The sequence below is a fragment of the Apus apus genome, chromosome 8 (genome assembly GCF_020740795.1).
Source record: "Apus apus isolate bApuApu2 chromosome 8, bApuApu2.pri.cur, whole genome shotgun sequence".
NCBI classification, from domain to species: Eukaryota; Metazoa; Chordata; class Aves; order Apodiformes; family Apodidae; genus Apus; species Apus apus.
In genome coordinates, this window is record NC_067289.1 from 21,680,740 (window position 1) to 21,700,447 (window position 19,708).

At 45.6% G+C, this 19,708-nt stretch overlaps 1 protein-coding gene across 5 annotated transcripts in view; it reads left to right on the plus strand.

Annotated features, from left to right (window-relative positions):
• The window catches only part of TNIK (TRAF2 and NCK interacting kinase), a 150,909-nt gene that overhangs the window by 27,952 nt on the left and 103,249 nt on the right, over window positions 1-19,708 (plus strand). The gene's annotated exons all lie outside the window — the stretch shown is intronic.

A 19,708-nucleotide genomic window follows, 5' to 3' on the forward strand; every position in this document is an offset into this window, starting at 1 on the left:
CCTGCTGAAGAGAAGGGTGCTTAAACTGCCTGTCAGGAAATATTTGTTGTGCATTCTGCTTTCTCCATCCTCCAGCTGCTGTAGGCTAATCCCATCAGTATGAGGATAGAGGGATTGAAGTGAATTGAAGATTAACTAAAGCTACTGCAGTTTCAGATGTGTAAATTTTTGGACTGCAATAAGTTTTAAAAAAACAAAACAAGACACCAAAAACCCCACAAAAGGGAAAAAAAAACCACACCGAAACTGTTCTTCTTAAGGTTATATTCCAGAGACCCTTCCCCTGTGGTACTGGTTGTTTTTCTGCCCTGTGCTCCCTGCCACGGGAGCTCCCTTCTGAACTGTTTTTCTTCTCAGCTGCTAAAATAATGGTCGAGGGTGACCTAATTTTAACTGCTGCATATTTCTAACAATCAGTGGAAACTATGCGCCTTCAACAGCCCTTTGAAAGCGTCATGTTTTTGTGGAGAGCAGAAAAGGGAAATAAGCTGGTTGCATGGCCCTGCTGGCTGAGTTTCCTCTTGCTGTGTTTGATTCTTTTGGTGCATCTCTGTGTTACCCTAAAGCGGGGAGAAAACCACCCAGGGACATCCAATTGTAGGCTTTCCAGGAGCTGAACACTTCTGTGTTCTCTTTTTTTTTTTTTTTTTTTTGCCTGCTGTACAAAAATAATTCCTCCTCTTAACTGTTTTTAACTTGTGGAGTAACGGGGTTGTCCTCGCTGTGATTCACTTGGTACGGGTGCCAGACGGGATGGTGGCGGGGAGGGGGGACCACTGCTGTCCAAACCAAATTAGTAAGTGTTGAGGTATGAGTTCAGGCTAAGACTGACTTCAGGAATCTCTTAAGCTGAACCTTTGGAGTAGCACTCACTCTATAAACAAAAGGAGACTTTGATATAAAGCATGCATAACTGTTTATGGTGTCCCACCCTGAAACCCAGCGCGGAAATCAGATCTCTGCGATTCTTTTCCTCCAGCTACCACCGCTGTATTTATCTCTTGCAGCAAAACAAATGGATCGACTTTCAAGACACACAGACCTTCTGGCTCCCTTCTAAAACAGCCTTTACAAGTGGTCCATACCTAGGAGTGGTGTCCTCTGTAATTAAATGGTTGTATTCCACCAGCATTTCAAATGCATCTCAGATGAGGCAAGGGTTTTCCCAACCCTCTGGGTGGGTGATACCCAAAGTGCACCATTTCTGTCCTTTTAGGGGCTGTTTGTGTCTCTACCTGCATTTTTAGATGTGGAAAGAGTAGTTAATTGTAGTGCCCACTCTGGTGTTGGTTTCCTAGCCCGGGCTTTGCAGGTCCAACCCCTTTGCTCTTTGCCAGGAATGATCACCTGGTGAGTGTCACATCCCCTTTGCAGGGCTAGTCTCTCTCTGAAGTATTCAGGGCAGCTTTCCCCTTGGGAACAGGCAGAAATGAGAGGCATATTCCAGGCACAGGAGAGCATCTTTTGTTAGTGTGCGGCAAGACTGCTGAAACAGGACTGCAGCCCTGATGTTCACCTCAGAAAACCTGATTGAGCAGCCGGGTCTAACACTGCCACATGGCCATATTTGTGTCAGAGATTAAAAGTGTCCTGGTGGTAACCAGCTGGCCTGCCCAGGCCCTAGAGGGACATGTGGAAGGTGCAAAGCTCCCACTGATCGCATGGGATAAAGCACATGGTAGTGTTGTTCTAATGACTGAATGGTATCACAGCCTGACAGGGCACAGAGCCCGACAAATGTCTTGTAGTAGCAGGAGCCATCAGAGAGCAGCAGATGATGGAGCCTCAGAATCTGCTGTGTTGGAGAGACTGAGGAGCCCCTGCCATAGCCTATGCCATCTCCCTGCTTGTAGGAGCAAACTAAATTGGCCAAATTCAGTGCAGATGAATAGCTCCCAAAGGGAATGCATCCCTGTGCCAAAGCTTGGGCACTGGGATGAAGTTCACTGCACAAGTTGCTTTGATCCCACTTTCTGGGTTGTTATTTGAAGATCCCTTTCAGGCAGTACACAGTGTGTCTGTAAATCAAAGCCTTGTTCTCTGAGGCTTGTGCTCCAGAGGCAAAGGTGGCGTGTTTGGGTTGATTTCTGTATGTTCAAGTTTATTTGCTCAGGACTGCAGGTTAAAACATGACTTTGGTGCTTCCCAGCTCTGGCCGTACCCCAGGGACACCTGAATGCTGCCGGAGCCCTCAGCAGTGACCTGCTCTGCTTGCTCTCCTCTAACCTCAGCCACAGGCTCTTCACTGCAAATAATTGCAGAGAGAAATAACGTTCCTTGTTTGCTGCTTAACAATCTCTGGTGAAAAGTTTGATTTTTATTTTAATGAGAGATGGCACTGGTGATGGTTTATCTCTCTAACTGAACTGGCATGCTAGCTCCTGTGCCAGACATTGTTGCAGTAGTGGATTTTTGTGTCTTTGGGTTTTCTTTTTTTTAGTGAAGGTGTTTAAAGAAATGGCTAACAGGAACACAATGAGTTGGACTTAGGAATTCAGCCATTATCTCACTGTGTTTTAGCAGCTGATGGCTGAAAGCAAAACTGTGAACACAAAAATCTCTAAGACCCTTTAGAGCATTATCTAAAGTGTGAGGAAGCACTGCTTTTATGTTCCAAAACATTATTATTACTGCTTAATTCTGCTTTGTATTAGAAAGCCAGCACAAAATCCTTAAAATACAATGTACGCTTAGATTGCCTGGATAAATCACAGCATCAGGGCCACAGCCGCTGATGGGTCAAATGCCAATAAATACATGGGTTAAAAGTAAAAGGACACTAAGTTACTCAGAAATACCTTTCCAGCAGATGGTTACAAAGCTGGGGGAGGACATGCAGTGGGGTATTTATTGTGCACTGAATGTGTTGAAAATCAGAGCAATCCCACAGTGGTTTTAGACCTGCTTAGCTACCGGTGTTCACGTGCTGGCCTGTGCACAGCATCACCAAGCAGGAGTTTGATGCAAGCCTTTGCAATAGTGATAAAAAAAAGTAAATAGGTCAGATGGTAACCTTTGCCTCCCTCATCTTGTGTAGTTTTACAGCACTGAACAGGGTAATAAATGATGTTGAGATTACATACTTCCGTGCTTCTTCCCAACCCTACTAGGAGGGCAACAGTCATTAATGCCAAGTGCTGCTTTGGTGAGTGCCCTGGCGATGCAGCTCTCCTTTTACAGCTTTAGCAAGGTTTTATTTTACAGGGTACAAGATACAGTACTGTGGGCTAACTCCATAACTGCACAGTAACTATTGATTGTTTAATTAGCTGGTAAATACCATCTAATCACCAAGCCATTACACAGCATTATCCTGTGCTCTAATTTAGAGCGTGCAGGATCCACAAGCTGCAAGTCTCACAGTGGGTGCTCCTCCACCATCATCACAGGATGGGGCAAAGCGGGGTGACCCCTGCAGGAACCACCTTGGGGTGCCACCAGCCACTTCCAGGCAGGGTGCCTGGCCATGAGCTGTACCTGTCCCCTGACAGCACAAGTTAGGCAACCATGCGAAGAGGATATGGCTTTTGCAATTGCTTTTTGTTGCACAGTGTTGTGTCCATCTGGGGTACAATACATGGGGGAAGAGGATGAGGAAATGCATCCCAAGGTCTTTTGTCAGTGTTTTATTTCTTTATTACCTGGAGGCAAACACGCAGATTGAACTCAGTAGAAGAAGATGTTAAGGTGTGTGGGTATGGGAAAGTGAATAAAGCATTTGAAATCCAAGGTCGCCTGTTTCTGGAGAGCTGGGAGCAGCAGGGCTACTGGGACACTTTGCTTTCTTAGTCAAACCCTTGAGAATGTCCTGGGCACAAGCCTGCTCTCTGCAATGATGTCCTGGAGTTTGCAGGTGCTGAAGGAGGGATAACATGTCCTGCCCTCCTGGGTGTGGTTTGTGCACAGCAGCATCCTTCCTCATGGACCTCTGGGCATCCCACTGCTGCAGGCTCATGGGTTAGTAGGGGAATATGCTAAAGAAAGGCTTTTAGAATATTTTTTTTTTTTGCTTTGCTTTTGTTTTTTGAGAGGGGGTATGAGAAAATGACTGTTTAATCTGTGCCATGTTTAGCCTGCCCATAGTCTGGTTCAGCCCAGCTGCTGCTGATTAAGCATTGGGCCCTTGAGTCAGCTGTGGTGAGAACCTAGACTCTGCAGGTTCCTGGGTCATTATTAGCAGTTCAGATAATTAGCCTGAGTCAAGAGTGACATTAATTGTTTTTAATAATCAGTTGTTTTATTGTCTCTCTTTCTGAAAGGCTGATGGTCAATAGTTGGATAATTAATTGCTGTTGCTTTTAGCCATGTGGAAGTTACCATGCTGCACACAATTAATGTTTCCTGGGGATTGTTGCTGTAAAGAATTAATCTTAGTCTACATACACAGCTTTTATAGCTGAAGACTGACTGCTGTGCCTTGCTTGAGAGACTGGGCTGTGAATGCATGCAGCCACCATGGTAGGACGGGGACTGCCCCTTGTCCAAACACCCATCCTGCAGTGGTGGCTGTGGCATGGTGGTCCCAAGCGTTCCAAGGGCACTTAGTGCTGACTTTGCTTGGCCACCAGAGTAATTCAGAGCCCTGGCATCTTGCAGTCTAAGAAAACAGATCTAACCCTAGGCAGCCAGCTATTGCATTTGGAGGGGCATTTAAGGTATTTCCCTTTCCTCACCATCTTGTTGTTCATAAAATGAACTGTAGCGTTGTGTGGTTGGGTGTAACTTGAGCCAAGTCGGTTCTTCTGGTGTGTATCCTTGGCCTTGGGTAATTTATTTTTGTTTCCAGCCTTTTCAGAGATTGCTTTTGCTGTGTGGCAGGGCAGGCTGAGTGTAACTACATGTGCGTGGATGTGCATGACCATCCCTTGTCATGGCCTTATGGTCACTGAAGGCTGAGGCAAACACCTACAGGTGTACAGCTTTCCCCATGGTTTGGTGCTGTGCCAAGAGCCTACTCCATAGGGCTGAGTTGAGGAAGCATCTTGCCTCTGCCCCACAGTTAACCAGTGCTGAGCTAATGTGTCCCATCCATCTTTCCCATGGGGATGGTGTTGGTGATGGCTGGGAGCAATCACATCCACGTCCAGGTATGGACCTGTGTGCCTGGCATCGTCAAGGTTGTGTAAGGGCTATGTGAGTGTGAATAGGTTTACGAGAGTTATAAGCTGCTTTATAATCCTTCCATATTAAAAGCACAGTATTAAATATTAAGCCGTGTTTCCACTGGAATGGCTCCCTGGGCCAGCAGAGAGGACAGCAGAGCTGATGTGTGAGGATGCTCACGAGGGTGGAGGTCTCCACTGCACCACTTCACACCACCAACAACCTGGTGCTGGGCTTTTATTAGCTCTTTCTGGGTTGTGGGAAGGGGCTGGGCTGACATACTGGTATGTGATAACACATGCTGGCTTTATCAGAAGGAAAATGGGTGACCTCAATTTATCAGCTTCCCTACAATGTTAAAATATGTCTGTAAAAGAAGGTCCTTTCCTTGCTGACTCAAACAGCAAGGAAAGAGGGGGGGGGGTGTGTGTTTCTGAAATGGGGCCTTGTTTTTGCCATGCAGGCAAGGAAGTCTTAAGTGGAAAATGCTTGAAATGATGTTTCATTCTTTTTCTTTTTCTTTTTTTTTTAGCAAAAAAAAAAAAAGCTTTGTTACCAGAGCAACTGGTACATCTTGTGCTGCTTCATTTCTCTGAAACACAGAGAGAGCCCTCAGCCCTTCCCCCAAGAAACCAGCCCACACACACCTACGCACCAATATGTCACATTAACTTTGCTGCTTTCTGAATAATATGAAGGAAAGGTGCTTTTTACATTTCAGTCCTATAAAATGCAGGTTATAAAAGGTGATTTTAAGTGTTCCTTTTGTTGCCTCCCTTTTAACCTCTATTCCCTTCCCCCCCTTCTGGAGTTTGTGATGGGAAAGGGAAGGGTGAAGGTCAGGAGCACACTGATGCATCTGTGAAGTGACATTTGTCCACCCTCCCTGGCATTGTTGGGTGCTCTGCTTCTGTAAATACTGCACAATTTCGCAGGACAAAAAATATCTGCGATGGCATAGAGGGGGAAGAAGCTGCCTTTGAAGATATAAGTAAAGTCAGTGGCACACTGCAGAGCATGGGGGACATAGTGGTGGGTCCTGGAATGCTGTTTGGGTGCCAAGCATGGATAGGGGTGGAGGGACAGCCTTCTTGGCTTGTGGGGATTAGAAGATGCTCTGTGCAAGCACCTGCTCTGGTCCACTACCACCTTCTCCTATCCCATAAGAATTACTGGATTGAGAACTCAGACCTCTCTTTTCATAGGTCTTTTGTGATGACTCTTAGAGTGAGCCAGTTCACTGGTTGGCCATACAGCCTCAGTATCGATGGGTTTCATGGTTGTGGACCAGTGCTGGTGGCAGTGTGGCTTGTTTTATGCAAGTTGAGCTGCAGCAGAACAGTCTGGGAAGGTGAGGATACTGGGGTCTGAGAAGACTTGCTGCCTAGAGGTCTTCAAGCTCCCCAGGAGAAATTGGTCCATGTGAGTTATCAGGCTGGTTTGTGCTTGTGTGCCTGCTCCTGTCGTTGCTCCAAGTGCCTTGACTTTGAGTGTGTCTGTGGTGATGTACATGGGCATTCAGCTACCATCAGGATTGCTCAATCTGGGAGATGGGGGAGCAAGGGCAGCTGTTGAGGTAAGAGCCTTCTTTTCAGAATCAGGGCTATTCCACGTGAAAGCATCACTCTGTCTTTTGGGAGGTGCAGCTTCTTGTCCTTCTGCAGCTTTCATTGGTCATCTTACAGGAGCGTGCAGTGTGTTGGAAGGATGTGTTTGTGGCCAGAGGGTGAGATACGGGTGCTGTAAGGCTCAAGGGGATTGTAAAAAGCATTTCCTGTTCGGGTGTATCAATCTAATGGTAACTCTGGGCTGCAAGGCAGCAGATTAGGAGCATCTTGCTTTAAATAGGAGCTGATACCTGCTGATTTTTGTTGTTTGTTTGTTTATAGTATTTAAGGAGTATTGGGTTAGTCTAGTGAATTGGAACGTGATGCAGTGTACAGGAAGCCAAGGGCCAAGTCCCTGCTGCTGCTGACTTCTCTGGTGACCTTTGCTAAAGGACTTCTCTCTTCTCCTTTCCCATCTATGTCCTCACCCTTCTCCCGGTAAAATCAGACACAGGGCAATGCCAGTGTGGTCTGGGGGCAGAGTTTGGGAGCTGTTTGGCCATACTAGCATTGGAAAGCCATCCAAGAGGAGTTGGTGGGCTAGGTGCCCCTGCACCAACATTTTGAAAACAAAAGGTTGGGGTGAGGCTGGTTCCCAGAGGAGCAAAGTACAGCAGTGGTTTGCTGTTGGTAGACCCGCTGAGAAAGCAACCTAAAGAAGCACTGACGAGTAGGTTTCGGATCTAGGAAGTATGTTGTTCCTGGTGGCTTTGATGGTGCCAATCTCAGCTAAGGCAGCAGGAGAAGACTTTTTGGAAGGTTTAGCAAAGGGGATGGGGGCAGCAGTAGCCAGCGAGCATCAGTCTAGGCTGTGTGTTGGAGGCATTCACAGTTGCCAGAGTGTTTGTCCTCAGAGACATTTCTTGTCATTTTTTTGTCTTTTCAAATTTTGATGCAGCTTGACTTGTGGCTGACTCTGAAGACTTGAAAGCCAGCGATGCCTACAGGGAGCTGGTTGGAGCTCTGCATTCTCTCCCAGTTATGCTTTGAAGGTTTACTGCAGTGAGAAATGTGTCTCTCCCAGAATCTGCAGTGTATTCTTAGGTTTACCTAGGAAGCCCTTTACACTAATTACTGAAAGATGGAAAGTGCCAAGCAAACGCAGCTGCTTCCAAATGTTGTGGGCCTTTTTCCTCCCTTCACATAAGAATGGCAGATTGGCATAATTTTATGTTGGTTTTTGGCTCTTCCTATTTTTTTATGTGTTTAGGTCTCAAAGCTTGTGTTTGGATGCACTTACGGAAGTGTGTGGCTAGGAGCCCAACTCTGTCCTCATGTTCCCACCGTGCTGCCCCTCTCTCCTTCAGCTCCTTGCGTAGGTATCTGAGAAGGAGGTAAATTAGGAATTCAGACCATACTGCAGTTAGCTGGAGAGGGATGCAAGGTCACCTGAGCCTTTGTTAGCAGTCACCCAGCCCAGGGAGCCCTGTCCTTTTGAAGAAGTGTTGGTACATGATCCTTTTTCTTGCACCAGCATGAAAATTTTTTTCCCAGCAGAGAGGATGTGAAATACAGGATGCATCTGTGATACTCAGCTGTGGCCTGCAGGTCTGCAAGAGGATGAGAAACCCAGGTGCTGAGTTGGGGCTGGTGGGCTTTCTCTTGTGTGAATCTCTGCTTGAGTGTGGCAGTTGGGCTTGGAGGCTGTAGGAATCTCCCATGTTGTTGGATTACATCAGTTGCATGGTTGAGGAATTTCACCAAGGACTGCAGCAGCATCAGCAGCACCTTGGGGTGGGAGGGATGCTGCTCTGCCCTGGTTTCTGCTGTTCTGTAGAGGTGCTTGCAGCCTGTGGCAGTGAGTTTCCAAAATGAATAGCCTTCTGCAGGTCATAATTTTTTTTTTTTTTCAGTCCACTAGAAAGCTGAACGTGATGGCAAATGATACTTGAAATGATCTGGGCATGCAGGGGCAAAAAGGGACAGGGAGGTAATCCAGCCCAGTGTGTTTAAAAATGGGAACAGTGGAGGGGATTAGATTTCAGATGTCCATGGTTAATTTTATAAAGATGCCCACAATCCCAGTGTGGAAGTTGTGCTGGCTGTGTTAGCTCTCCATAGGCACTAAAGATCAAGAGGCAGCAGTACCTTAGCAAGACCCATTAGCACGAGGTGCTTTGTGTGCTGGAGGTGATGCTTCACCTCAGCTGCAAGGAACCACACTCCATCTGGTCACATTTCAGTGGATATTGCCTTAGCTTGATGTAGCTTTTCCTTTTTTTCCCAGTTAGTGCTAGGTGGGAATAATTTTTTCAATAAGTCTGGCTATTGAGTTCCAAATAAACAAATAGTGTTAGCTCGCTACAGTTCTTCTTCTCCCTTGAGAAATAGTTATTAACAGGGTCAGTGTGAAGAAATGTATTTTATGTTTGTCTGCATGGTGTCTAGATCAAATGAGATCAGGCTTACACAGGAGAACAGATACATTAGAAAAATTCAACTTGTGGATGCCTCCTTCTTAGTTAGGTGTGATTGGTTCCTCAGAGGTTGACATGAAATAACTGTTGGTGTATGGACTTCAGGGTGATTCCTCCATCTGGGCAAGCAACACAGGGGTGTCCACAGTGATTCCTGGTGAGGGCATCATGATGATGGAGTGGGATGGAATGAGAGCTTCTGTTGCTGAGCTCTCATCCAAGCTCCTTCTCCAGAAACCCTTTTGTAATGGTAACTAGAGGTCAGTGTGTCAGACAGAGGGTTAGAAAGGAAAGCTTGGAGCTTGTTCCAAGGCCTCTCCTGCTCCCTGTCCATTTTTCCTTGGTTTTCCTGGTGAGGATGTAACAGCCAGGTCACTGGGCTGGCAGGGATGTGTGCCTGCCATTGGTTCAGAATCTTGTGTGGCAGTGCTGTTTTGCATTTCTTAAAAACCCAAACGTACAGGTGGCTGCTGCTGAGGAAGGCTTGAACATGTTAACTACAATGACAAAGAAAACAAATTTAAGCAGATTTTCCTTTTAAACTTTTTTTTTTTTTCCTTTTAAACTCCATATGGTGGATCTGCCTCTGCAGAGCCAGGACTGAGGCACGGCCGTGGAGAGCAGTACAACACTTATCTCTGCCATGAATTAAGCTGGTTTGCTTCATGCCAAGGAGCAGAAAGAAAAGCAAATCACTGCAGTGGGATGTTCATGGTAGCAGTCCCGTTTTTCCTGAATTGCTCAAGTCTCTAGCCACTTTTTCTGACACCTATGTATCCACATTCAGACCTATGAGGTTTATTCCTAATATTTCACTGCTTCTGTATGACAAAGAAAAAATCCCTACAAAGCATAGTGAAGAGTTGAGCCTCCAATTTGTGGTGTGGCCTTCCAAGTGCTGAAAAGCTGGTGGCATTGATGGAAGTCAACAGCAAAGTGTGCTCATCCCTGGGTTCCAGCACCAGCATCCCTGTGCTCTGGCATGCTGCTGGTGCTGACATCCAGGGAGTGGAGAGGATGTGCTGGGAGGGACCATCATCTCTTCTGCCAGGGTCTCTGGGGCCAGCCCCACATTGGCAGCAGTGAGATACAGACAGGGAGCCATTTCACCCCGCCAGCTTACTCGTTTTTTCCTGCTTTGCACCCCACCTTGGAATGACGGGATGTTTCTGTTCCAGCACATCTTGCATTTGATAAGTATGGTAATACTTTCTTTGGTGTTGCAGTTTGTCCCTGAGCAAAACCATTAGCTGGGAATATGATGCCTCATTAAGTATCTAACTTGAGTATTCAGAAGTTTCCGTCCAATCTTCCCCTCCCCTCCTGATACATGAAAACCTCTTTAGAGTTTGAAGTTTTTACAGACAACATGAAAGGCTGGAAGCACATCTTTGTTTTAAGGAAGTAGAAATTCACATGTAAGCAGTGATCAGGGCTTAGGAAAAAAATAAAAACATCACTGGACTTGCCATTAGTCTCTTGTTTTGTTGGAGCAACCACAATAATAGCTGAAGTGGACACTACTGCTGGTGTGTGGCAGAAATGCCTTTGTGTTCTTGTGCTTCAGAGGTTTTTCTCTTTCACACTTTAATTCAGCAGGTCCAGGATTGAGGCCAAAGCTTTTCTTCTCTACATAACTAATAGAAAGACAGCCAATTCAGCAGAATTTCTGTAGTCTGTTCCAGATAAATTGCAGGTTGTGTAATCTGAATGCCGGTCGGGCCTACACAAGGGGTAGTTTGCAAAAGAAGGTGGGAATCTTGTGTTAGAAAAGTAGGCTTCCGAAATGCAAGGCAAAATTGTGCTTTTGGACTTTGCAAAAATAATGTTTGCTGTAGTCATGAAACCACCTAAAATACAGAAACCGAAGTCTTGATCCCTGGTGCTGAAGGGCAGCTTGGAGTCCTCCTGGTCACACAGAAAATGCTCAGCATCTGCTTAAAATCCTGCAGCAGCCAAGTAGCAAGCTGGTCTCTCAAATGTCTCCCAAAAGAGCTCCTCCAGTGTATTTAATTTATTTTTTTTTTTAATTGACAAAGAACAGCATCTGTTGGGCTAGAAGAGCCATGGCTGTTGGGTCATGGTTTGGGGTACTCTGCCTTTAGCAACCTGGGGAAAGTGGGTACCACAGGGAGCTGCTCAGCAGGGGGGGTGGTCCTGGACGTGCTTCTCCCCAGTAGTGATTGCTGCAAGGGTTTTAACCCCATTGGAATATCTGGATTTGAGGTCTGTTGCTGTCCAGCTTTTAAAAGCCAGCATGGATAAGGGTGGGTTGTTCCTTCTCTGGCTGCTGAGTAACCCCTCAGACTGGAAATGCACACGAGATTCAGGTTACAGCTTTGTGCTGGAGGAAGGGCACCAGGGCAGGGAGAGGCTTGCTTTCCAGCCCAGTGTGTGTCTTTGGCCTGGGTTGACTTGGGCTCAGTGAGTCCTTTGCAATGTAACTTTGCTGCAGATTACGCCCAGCCTGTTTGTTGACCCAGGTTAAGCACTAGAGCACTTGCAGCTTTTTTCTCCCTTATGGCTAACTTGGAGTTTTAGTTTGTGAGGTTTTTTTGGTTTGGTGATTTGGTTTGGGGTTTTTTTGTTCCTGTTTTTGGTTTGGTTTGTTTTTTTTTGTCTCTGCCTGTATTAGGTGAAGTTGGGCATAGCCAAGGAAAATTGGTGCTTTACCCCGTGCTGCTTTGCAGCAGAGACAGGCTTGCATGCAGAGCTGTGCCAGTAGCTGATGAGGGCATGTGGCAAGGGATGTGGATCAGCCATAGGGCTGTCAGACAGAGCACAATTTTAGGCTAACCCATGTAATGAAGATAAGTCTTCTTCCTCCAAAGCAGTCATCTTCCTTCTAGAAAAAGCTCCAAACCTGTGATATGGTGCCTGAGGTTGTGATTAGCAAGGACTCAGCATGTCCACCAGTTGGATTTAAGTACAGTGTGGGAAGAGGGTGGCATGGGGACAGTGTGTGAGCCTCGACCTTCATGCTGACTGAGCCCCTGGCAGCAGGATGTGTCCACTGGTGAGAGTCTGAGAAGCCCCAGCATCCCTGGGGATAGGATGTGGCTCCTGGCATAGCTACAGCAACATGCACCTTAGCCTCTGCTAATCACTGCCCTCAGACCTATTCCAATGCTAGGGAATATCACTTGGGTTATGTGAGCCCATGGATGAGTTGATGTGAGGAGAAAACCAATGGTGGGGAAGAGCTCTTGAAAGCTCCAGCATATAGGCTAGGAGTGTTCGTTGTGGTTTTTTGTTCACTTATTGGTGACCATTCACAACCTGTTTGTGAAGACAGTTGAGAAGAAATAAGCTAATTACATAATTGAATAAAAGATGCATGAGTACCAGTCTAAACACACCAGCAGTGTTGGAGGAGCTGGAGCTGCAGGATGTGACTTGCTTTGCGCGGGAGAGATTAATCACGTCAAGTCCCAGGAGTCAGGTCTGCTGGAAAGGTGGTCGTGTTGCATGCACTGTTCCTATTGTTAAAATTGGGCTGTGTACAAGAAGTAATAAAAGCAGAAGAAAAGATTTCTAGCAGAAGGGATCAATAACTTGGAAGCATTTTAATTCAAAATTAGAAAAATGAGAACAGTTATGGGCAAGGGGAGTGTATTAATAAAGGAAAATGAGTATTTGTTACTGCTGGTGTGAAATGAGATAATTTAAGAGAAATGCTCTAAGTGCCTTTTGTCACAGTTAATGCCTTTTGTTAGATTTCCAAGCAAAATGGAGCCTGAGACTTTCAATTTCAGGGTTCTCAGATGATCAAAATACCGTGGGGCAGTCTGATCATCTCATACTTTACTGGAATGAGGTCATCAATAACTTTTGCCTGGGTGTGATTTACACAGTTGTCAGTGTCTGAATTGCTATAATATGTCTCTGCCTGAGAAAAATGCTGCATTCAGAGGGAAAAAAAACCAGGAGCTCTCTGGGTAACTGGTTCACTGCTAATAATGGCTACAGAAAGTGATTACTTGTTATCCATTCAAATAGAAAGGCTCAGCCTCTCAAGCTGAAGGCATGGAAGCTGTTACAAGGTCAAGCAGTGTCCTTTAAGGAGAAATAGGTGGCAAATACTGTCAGCTGCAGATAACACATCTGCAGCATCACGAAAAGTATATCTGAAATTAAGATTAAAGGTTCTTTGCACTTGTAGGGAGAGGGGAGAAAGAGAAGATAGAGGTGAAATCAGAAAAAAGAGGATTAGCTTTTGATGGGTGACAAGTGATAGCTCTGACCAGGGAGAGATTTAAGCAGCAAAGTGCTCAGTAACCTGGGGAATTTTCAGAGGTTTCTGCAGATGCTTCTCCTGGTTTTCAACAGCCCAAAATTCTTAGTCTTTAAACCTCTCTCACAGCCTACGCCTACTTGTGTACATTCACAGGTAAAATCTGGTCTGCAGCACCATGTCAGGCTGGGAGTCTAAAAACCAGAGGCCCTGGTCATCCATGCTTGCAGAATTCTGCTTTAATTTTACACACTTTAGTTTACATTGAAGCAGAAAGGGACCTGACCTTCACTAGGCTGGTATACCTGTTTCTTTTGTTGACGTATGGTGTGAGTCAGAGCATCAAGAACTTCTGAAAATGAAGCCCTCATGTCTTGGTAGATGTTTTCGCGTTTCTGTTTTGGTAAGTGGGGTTAGGAAGCTTTGAAGGTCCTTCAGGAGAAATTGGATCTCTTGACTGGTGGATATAAGGCAAAATTAGCATTTCATAATATGTTGAAGAGGTCAATACTGTAAGTTTTGTCAGTCCCATCATGCTGAGAAGCCCCAGTTTGTGAAAACAAGTTCTGGCTACTGCCTCTCTGAGGAGTGGAAATACTCGACCCTTTATAACCATGGCAGTGGGTTCATTAGTGGGAAACTTGGATTTGTGTTCCCAACTTGGTGTGATCCCAAAGGAAAATAACTCTCTGAAGCAGAACAAGCAAGGTCTAGGGGATCTCATGTTCTTTTCCTCCTCTTTGGGAAAACACTACAGCCAAACAAAACCTATGGGTTTTTCATTCAAATCAGACCCATTGATGCAAATCTCGTTCTTGCAAAAATTCCAAAAGGTTTGGGGTTTATTCTGTGGTGGAACAAAAACATGTTTGCAAATCTCAAGCATTTGGGGGAAATGGTGTTGGTGTCCTGTGGTCTGCTTGCTTCCTCTGTGGCAAGATGCTTGCAAATACCTGATTCATCAGGTCCATAAATACCTGCTAGCTGGGAAACCTTCCTGAGTGTCTGTTCTGTAGCTCACCTTTCATTTTGCTAGCAGAAAGTGAAGATTAACCTTGAGATTGACAGGCTTCAGTGCAGATTGCACACCCATGCTATAGCATAAAAATGGACACACAACCTGGAAAGGCAGAATATTGTATCTGCTAAAGATCATCTATGTGCTATTAATGTACCAGTGACCAGGCCTCATTCTGAGCCTTATCTGCATGAGAAAATTGTGTATGAGCTATAACAGCTTCCCAGTTATGTGTTCTCCTTGTACATACGTGGACCTTGCCTTCTCCATTTTCTCATCTGCCCAAACTAGTCTTATCAAAGGAGCATAGTGTTCAATCTGAGGCAAACGTCAGAAGAACGAGATACTGTGGTTTTCAGTAGTTGGGTACAAATTTCTTTTGGCCTTTCTTGGCACTTAGTTATTAATGAGGCATTTGTTCTGTTTGCTTAAAAATCTCCCAGCCTCTAGCATGTGTGTGCTATGCAAATTATTTGTGGTCGGGTAAATACTGTTTTTCAAGGGAGGGGAATAACTGAAATTAGTAGAGGAAAAATAAGTAACATTAACCCTCTGTAGGTTGTTCCCCCATTAATTATTTTAGTTATTTGGCTCTTGGGGTGGAACTGGTTGTGCTGCTGTTGTTAACAGTGATTTGGGGCATTAACTTGAATAATCATGTAGTCCTGAGTGCAAACTTTGGGTGGCAGTGGTCCAGAAAACTGCCAGCATCCTAATTAACACACTTTTTTCAATGGATAGTATTAATATTCATACTGTTATACTGTAAAATGAGTAATTTGAATAGACAGAATGTCTTGCACTCTTTTGATCTCTTGTGGATTAGCCTACAAAAGGCCATTGGCACTCATTCTTTCAGGCCTTGGTGGGTACAAAGGCATCTAATAAAACTGTGTATCTAAAAATGTGTAGCAAATAAAATGCACCTGAAAGGGATGTTAATATTTTGTGAGAGTGGGAAGGAAAATGTGAAGTGTGTAATAAATGAGCACCTCCAAATGATGGAGGAGAAAGGCAGCTGTTGATGGTGACCAGTCCCATAACATCCATCTAAATGATGTCAGCCCAGCAGCGGGGATGCAGAATTCCCCCAGTTGAGTTGGTGCTTAGAGTAAAATAGTACTGAAAGGGAGAAAGCAAATGTATGTTTGACTGGGAAACAAAAAACTTGGAAGGCTGGTCATGTTTTATTGATACCCACCATTAAGGGCTACCAGAAGATAGACTGCCAGTTTTAGCAAAAGGAATGGAAGTGTGGAAAATATTGTGAAAGAAAAAAGGAGGAAAAAGCAGAGGTGCAACTGAAGCAGAAAACACAATGTATTCAGCAAATGAGTTAAGAGGCATGAGAGTTACAGGATAAGTTTGGGTAAACACAAACAAAACTCATTTGGTAAAGTATCCTAATTACTCTGTTCATCTGTAGGTATGTACCCTGTGTATGCACAAAACATCCCATAGCAGGTACTCACTGCCTCTTCTGAGGTCTGACTGACCTTGAGTCCTCGAGGAAGGAGAAGCTGGCTTTGGGTTCAGTATTGAGGGGAAACCACTGCTGAAAATACCACAAGTCTCAGCACATCTTCAGTTCAATATTCAGGGTAGAGCAATCTGTTAGCTGCAGGGAATGAGCTTTCCAGTTGCTCCATTCTCTAAGGAGCCTTCACTGGTACCAGCAGTACCCAGGAAGGAGGCCCTTTCGGTAGCTGCAGGTTTGGCTGTGGTCCCTGGAGGAGTTGAGATCCTACAGAGATGTTCATCTGTCTTCAGCAGATGAAGGGGGGAAACCCTGCTTGAGTGCAGAATTGATGCTAACGAATTGTAATTTGACTGGCTCAGCACAGGAACAAGATCACATTTAACAGAATCGGGGAATGCTTTGAAGGATTGTTGAAAGGGAGCGGAGTGAGAGGGAAGCTGTGGACACATTACCTGGACCCAGGATGACTTCTGGTAGCATCACACACAATCTGTGCATTTGCAGGGGCTGGCGCTGGCTGCAGTCTCTTATGGAGGATGCAAACATGCCTTAGATCTCAACAAGCAGAAGGCAACTGTGAAGAGCAGCCTTTTTCTAAAGAGGAAGGCAACTGAGTGCTGCTATAGGATTCACTGTGTAAAACTGATTTAGTTCACTTTGTATGCAGGTAGCTTTGACTTCTGGATGAAAGCTTAACCATGGAAACCATAGCTGCCAGGCAGAGCAGCAGACCTTTCTGCAGAGCCTGGGCCAGAATCTGCTCTGCTGGTGACATATTTGTCTCTGTGTCTGTGGCCTGTATAGGCTGTTGGAATAGGACAGACTGCTTTTTCTGAAGGTAACTCAACCCCTCTGCCAGCAGCTGAGTTGAGGAAACAAGACTGAATTGCCCCGTTGACTTGAGATGTTGCCTATCAGCTGGTGGTAAGACCTAGAGCATTTGTGTATGTTTGGCTGGGCTGCCTCCATCAGATATTGAAAGGTGTGTAGAGTATGCTCTTTTCAAATAGCTTCAAATACCTCTTCTTATAAGGTGTTCACAGTGAACACTTACCTTTAGTGCTGTCCATGAGCTCCTTTCATAAGCTGGGACGTGGTGAGTCCAGGCCAAACCTGGACATGGATGATGTACGTGCCTTTGATCTTTCAAACTCCGGCACGTTTGTTCATCCAACCGCAACACCAGTGGCCATGTTAGCTGTCACTTGGTCCACTGTATCCCAGCTGGAGCATATCCCCAGCTTGCATCTTCATCACATGTCATCCTGAGAAGTGGTCTCATAGCACAAAGATTTGCACTGAGTTGTGGTATCTGGAGACCAATGCTGTGAACCTGTTCCCATCAACTTTTGGATAGGCACATTCCCATAGGTATCAGCAGGAGCACCACAGTGGGGACACTTTGTCCTCCTGGCTCCGTGAACTTGGTTTAATATTTAAAAATAATAATAAAAGTGAAAGGAGAAGAATGTTTTCAGCCTGTGCTGGAGGTTACTTGAGTCCCTGCACAAAGGAACCCTCTGACGAGATTGGAGACATCCCATTAGCCAGGAGCTAATGGAAAAATTAGAGGCTTTTAGAGTCTTAGTGTCATGAATGAAATGCTGAAAATCTGCTTTATTATTACAGCTTTAAAAGAACTAGCAGATCTCCTTCAAGGAGTTTCTGTGATTGAATGAATGGAAAATAAAGGCCCACATCCCACCTGCTTCTCCAGTGTGCCTGTGAGTGCTGGCTTGGGCCACCATCCCTGCCTTTCGCTTGCCGCAGCTCCCTCCCTGGAGCAGAAGATATTTTGGCTAGCAGTGAAAGAGCCAGTGAGTCAAAAAAGGAGGAGAGAAAAAACCAACAATGTGAGGAGAGAGGAACAATAATAAAAATACTAGCGAAGGCAGTGAGAAGGGGAGGGAAGCGGGCAGTGAGTGGTGCAGAGCTGTGACTCACAGGCAGCTCCGCTCCCCGCGTCTGCTGAGCCAAGCGAACGTGATACTACAGCGTGAGCAGCTTGGCAGCGCTGCCTGCCCCGACCTCTGCTTCCCGCCTCCAATCCACTTCCCAGCCCAGTGTCTCCTGCCTGCACCACCAGTCTGCCCCTGGATGATGCCCAGACCAGCCCCTGCCTCTGCACAGAGGTGTGCTTGGGGAGCCGTGAGACCGAGGAATGGGAATTGCAGCAGCGAAGCAAGGTGCCCAGTGCCGGGGGACAGGTGCCCTCCTGCCGGCTTCGTGCACGTGGTGAGCTGAGCTGGGCTCCCTTGCTGCTCCCTCCATCTGCCTGTGTCTTTGCTGCCAGAGTTCATAGAAGTACCAACATCTATTTCCCTGTCCTTACGTGTCCTCCTTTTGTGAATTTTAATTGATTGTTTTTTTGGAACTTTTGGATAAAGTCCCAAAGAAGGCCTTAAAATAGAGAAGTCATGTCAGTTTAAATATCTTTGAGGAAGGCTGGGAAAATATTCTGCAGCATGCTCCACGACCTTTCCATGTCTCCTAGGAGGCCGATAGCAACTTATTTTTGAATAATCCCCCAATTTGCATTCAAAATATGAAAAATGCTTATTTGTATAGCTGCGTATTTTGCTTCAAGGTAACAGAAGTAAGCTAAGCCTGAAATGTACTGACTGCTGGCAAACCAGGGCTGATGCCAGGGGCTGTTTGTGTCCATCAGAACGCCAAGGCACAGGGCATGATTTTTTATATTTATTTAATCTCCCTTATGAAAAGGCTGGGGTTAGCCAGGCGAGGCTTAAAGGTCAGCCCCAGCTCTGCCTAAAAGCTCACTTGGCATTTTATCCAGTTGGGCTTTAGAGGGTTTATTACTTCAGTCAAGGCTCAACACAAATTTTTTTCCTCCTTTTTGCAGGAAGGACATTTTCTCACAGATTTTTTGCTTGGTGATCAGAAGAAAATTCATCTGACCTAAAATATTCAAATGATTGTTTCTTGGTAGAAACACTTAAATTATTCTTTTTTTTTTTTTCCTTTCCTTGTCCCAAAATATGTATATACTGAACTGTCTATCTGGGAAACGTGCTCTTGTTGAGCTTTGGTTCCCATTCTCGGGTTTTGCTTTGTTTTTAATGTGTCTCTGCAGCAGGAGCTGCTGCTATTCCAGCTAACTCTCCTCTCTCCACATGGAGACATGTAATGAGAGGTCTTCCAAGGCTCCTCTTTCTCATCCACATGCCTTTTCCTGCCTCTGCGCCCTGGCCCGAGGTTCAGCCTTTCTGCTTCCCCAGGAATGTGGGAGCAGCTGATTGGCAGAGGCTGTGGAGGTGAGGGTGCCCTTCGCCTGCCCGCTGGAGTGGAGCTGTTAGCCATGCTGTGAGGGCACGGAAATGAACTGTTTCTTTTCTAATTACTATTATTTTGGCAGATTTCTCTGAAGGGCCTGTAACCGATCTCTGCTGCGGTGACTTTGGAAAGTGGTGGCTCACTCCAGCCTCGGCTGCAGAGCCACATTGTCCCTGTGTGATGTTCATGGCCTTGGTCAAAATACTGTTTCTTGCTAATTTTGTGGAAAGCTGTCAGAGATGCGTGAAGCTGGGACTGAACAGCCAGTGAAAACTGCATTGGAGGGATCCATGTGTTCTTCCATGCTTCCCTGCCCTGTGGGATCCCTGACTACCCCAGGCAGCACCCTGTGTCAGTGTTGGCCTATCAAAAATGTCAAAACATGTATTACTTTGAACAGAATGAGGTATCTGCTTGCATAGCAAACAACTTTTGTTGGTTAATTTGAGCTCCCTGCAGGTTTACAAATGCTGGGCTGTGTAGAGGTAAGGCACCCAGCTTGCTTGGTGTTGCAGCAAGGAATGGAGACACCTCTGTGGTTGTTTAACAACTGGC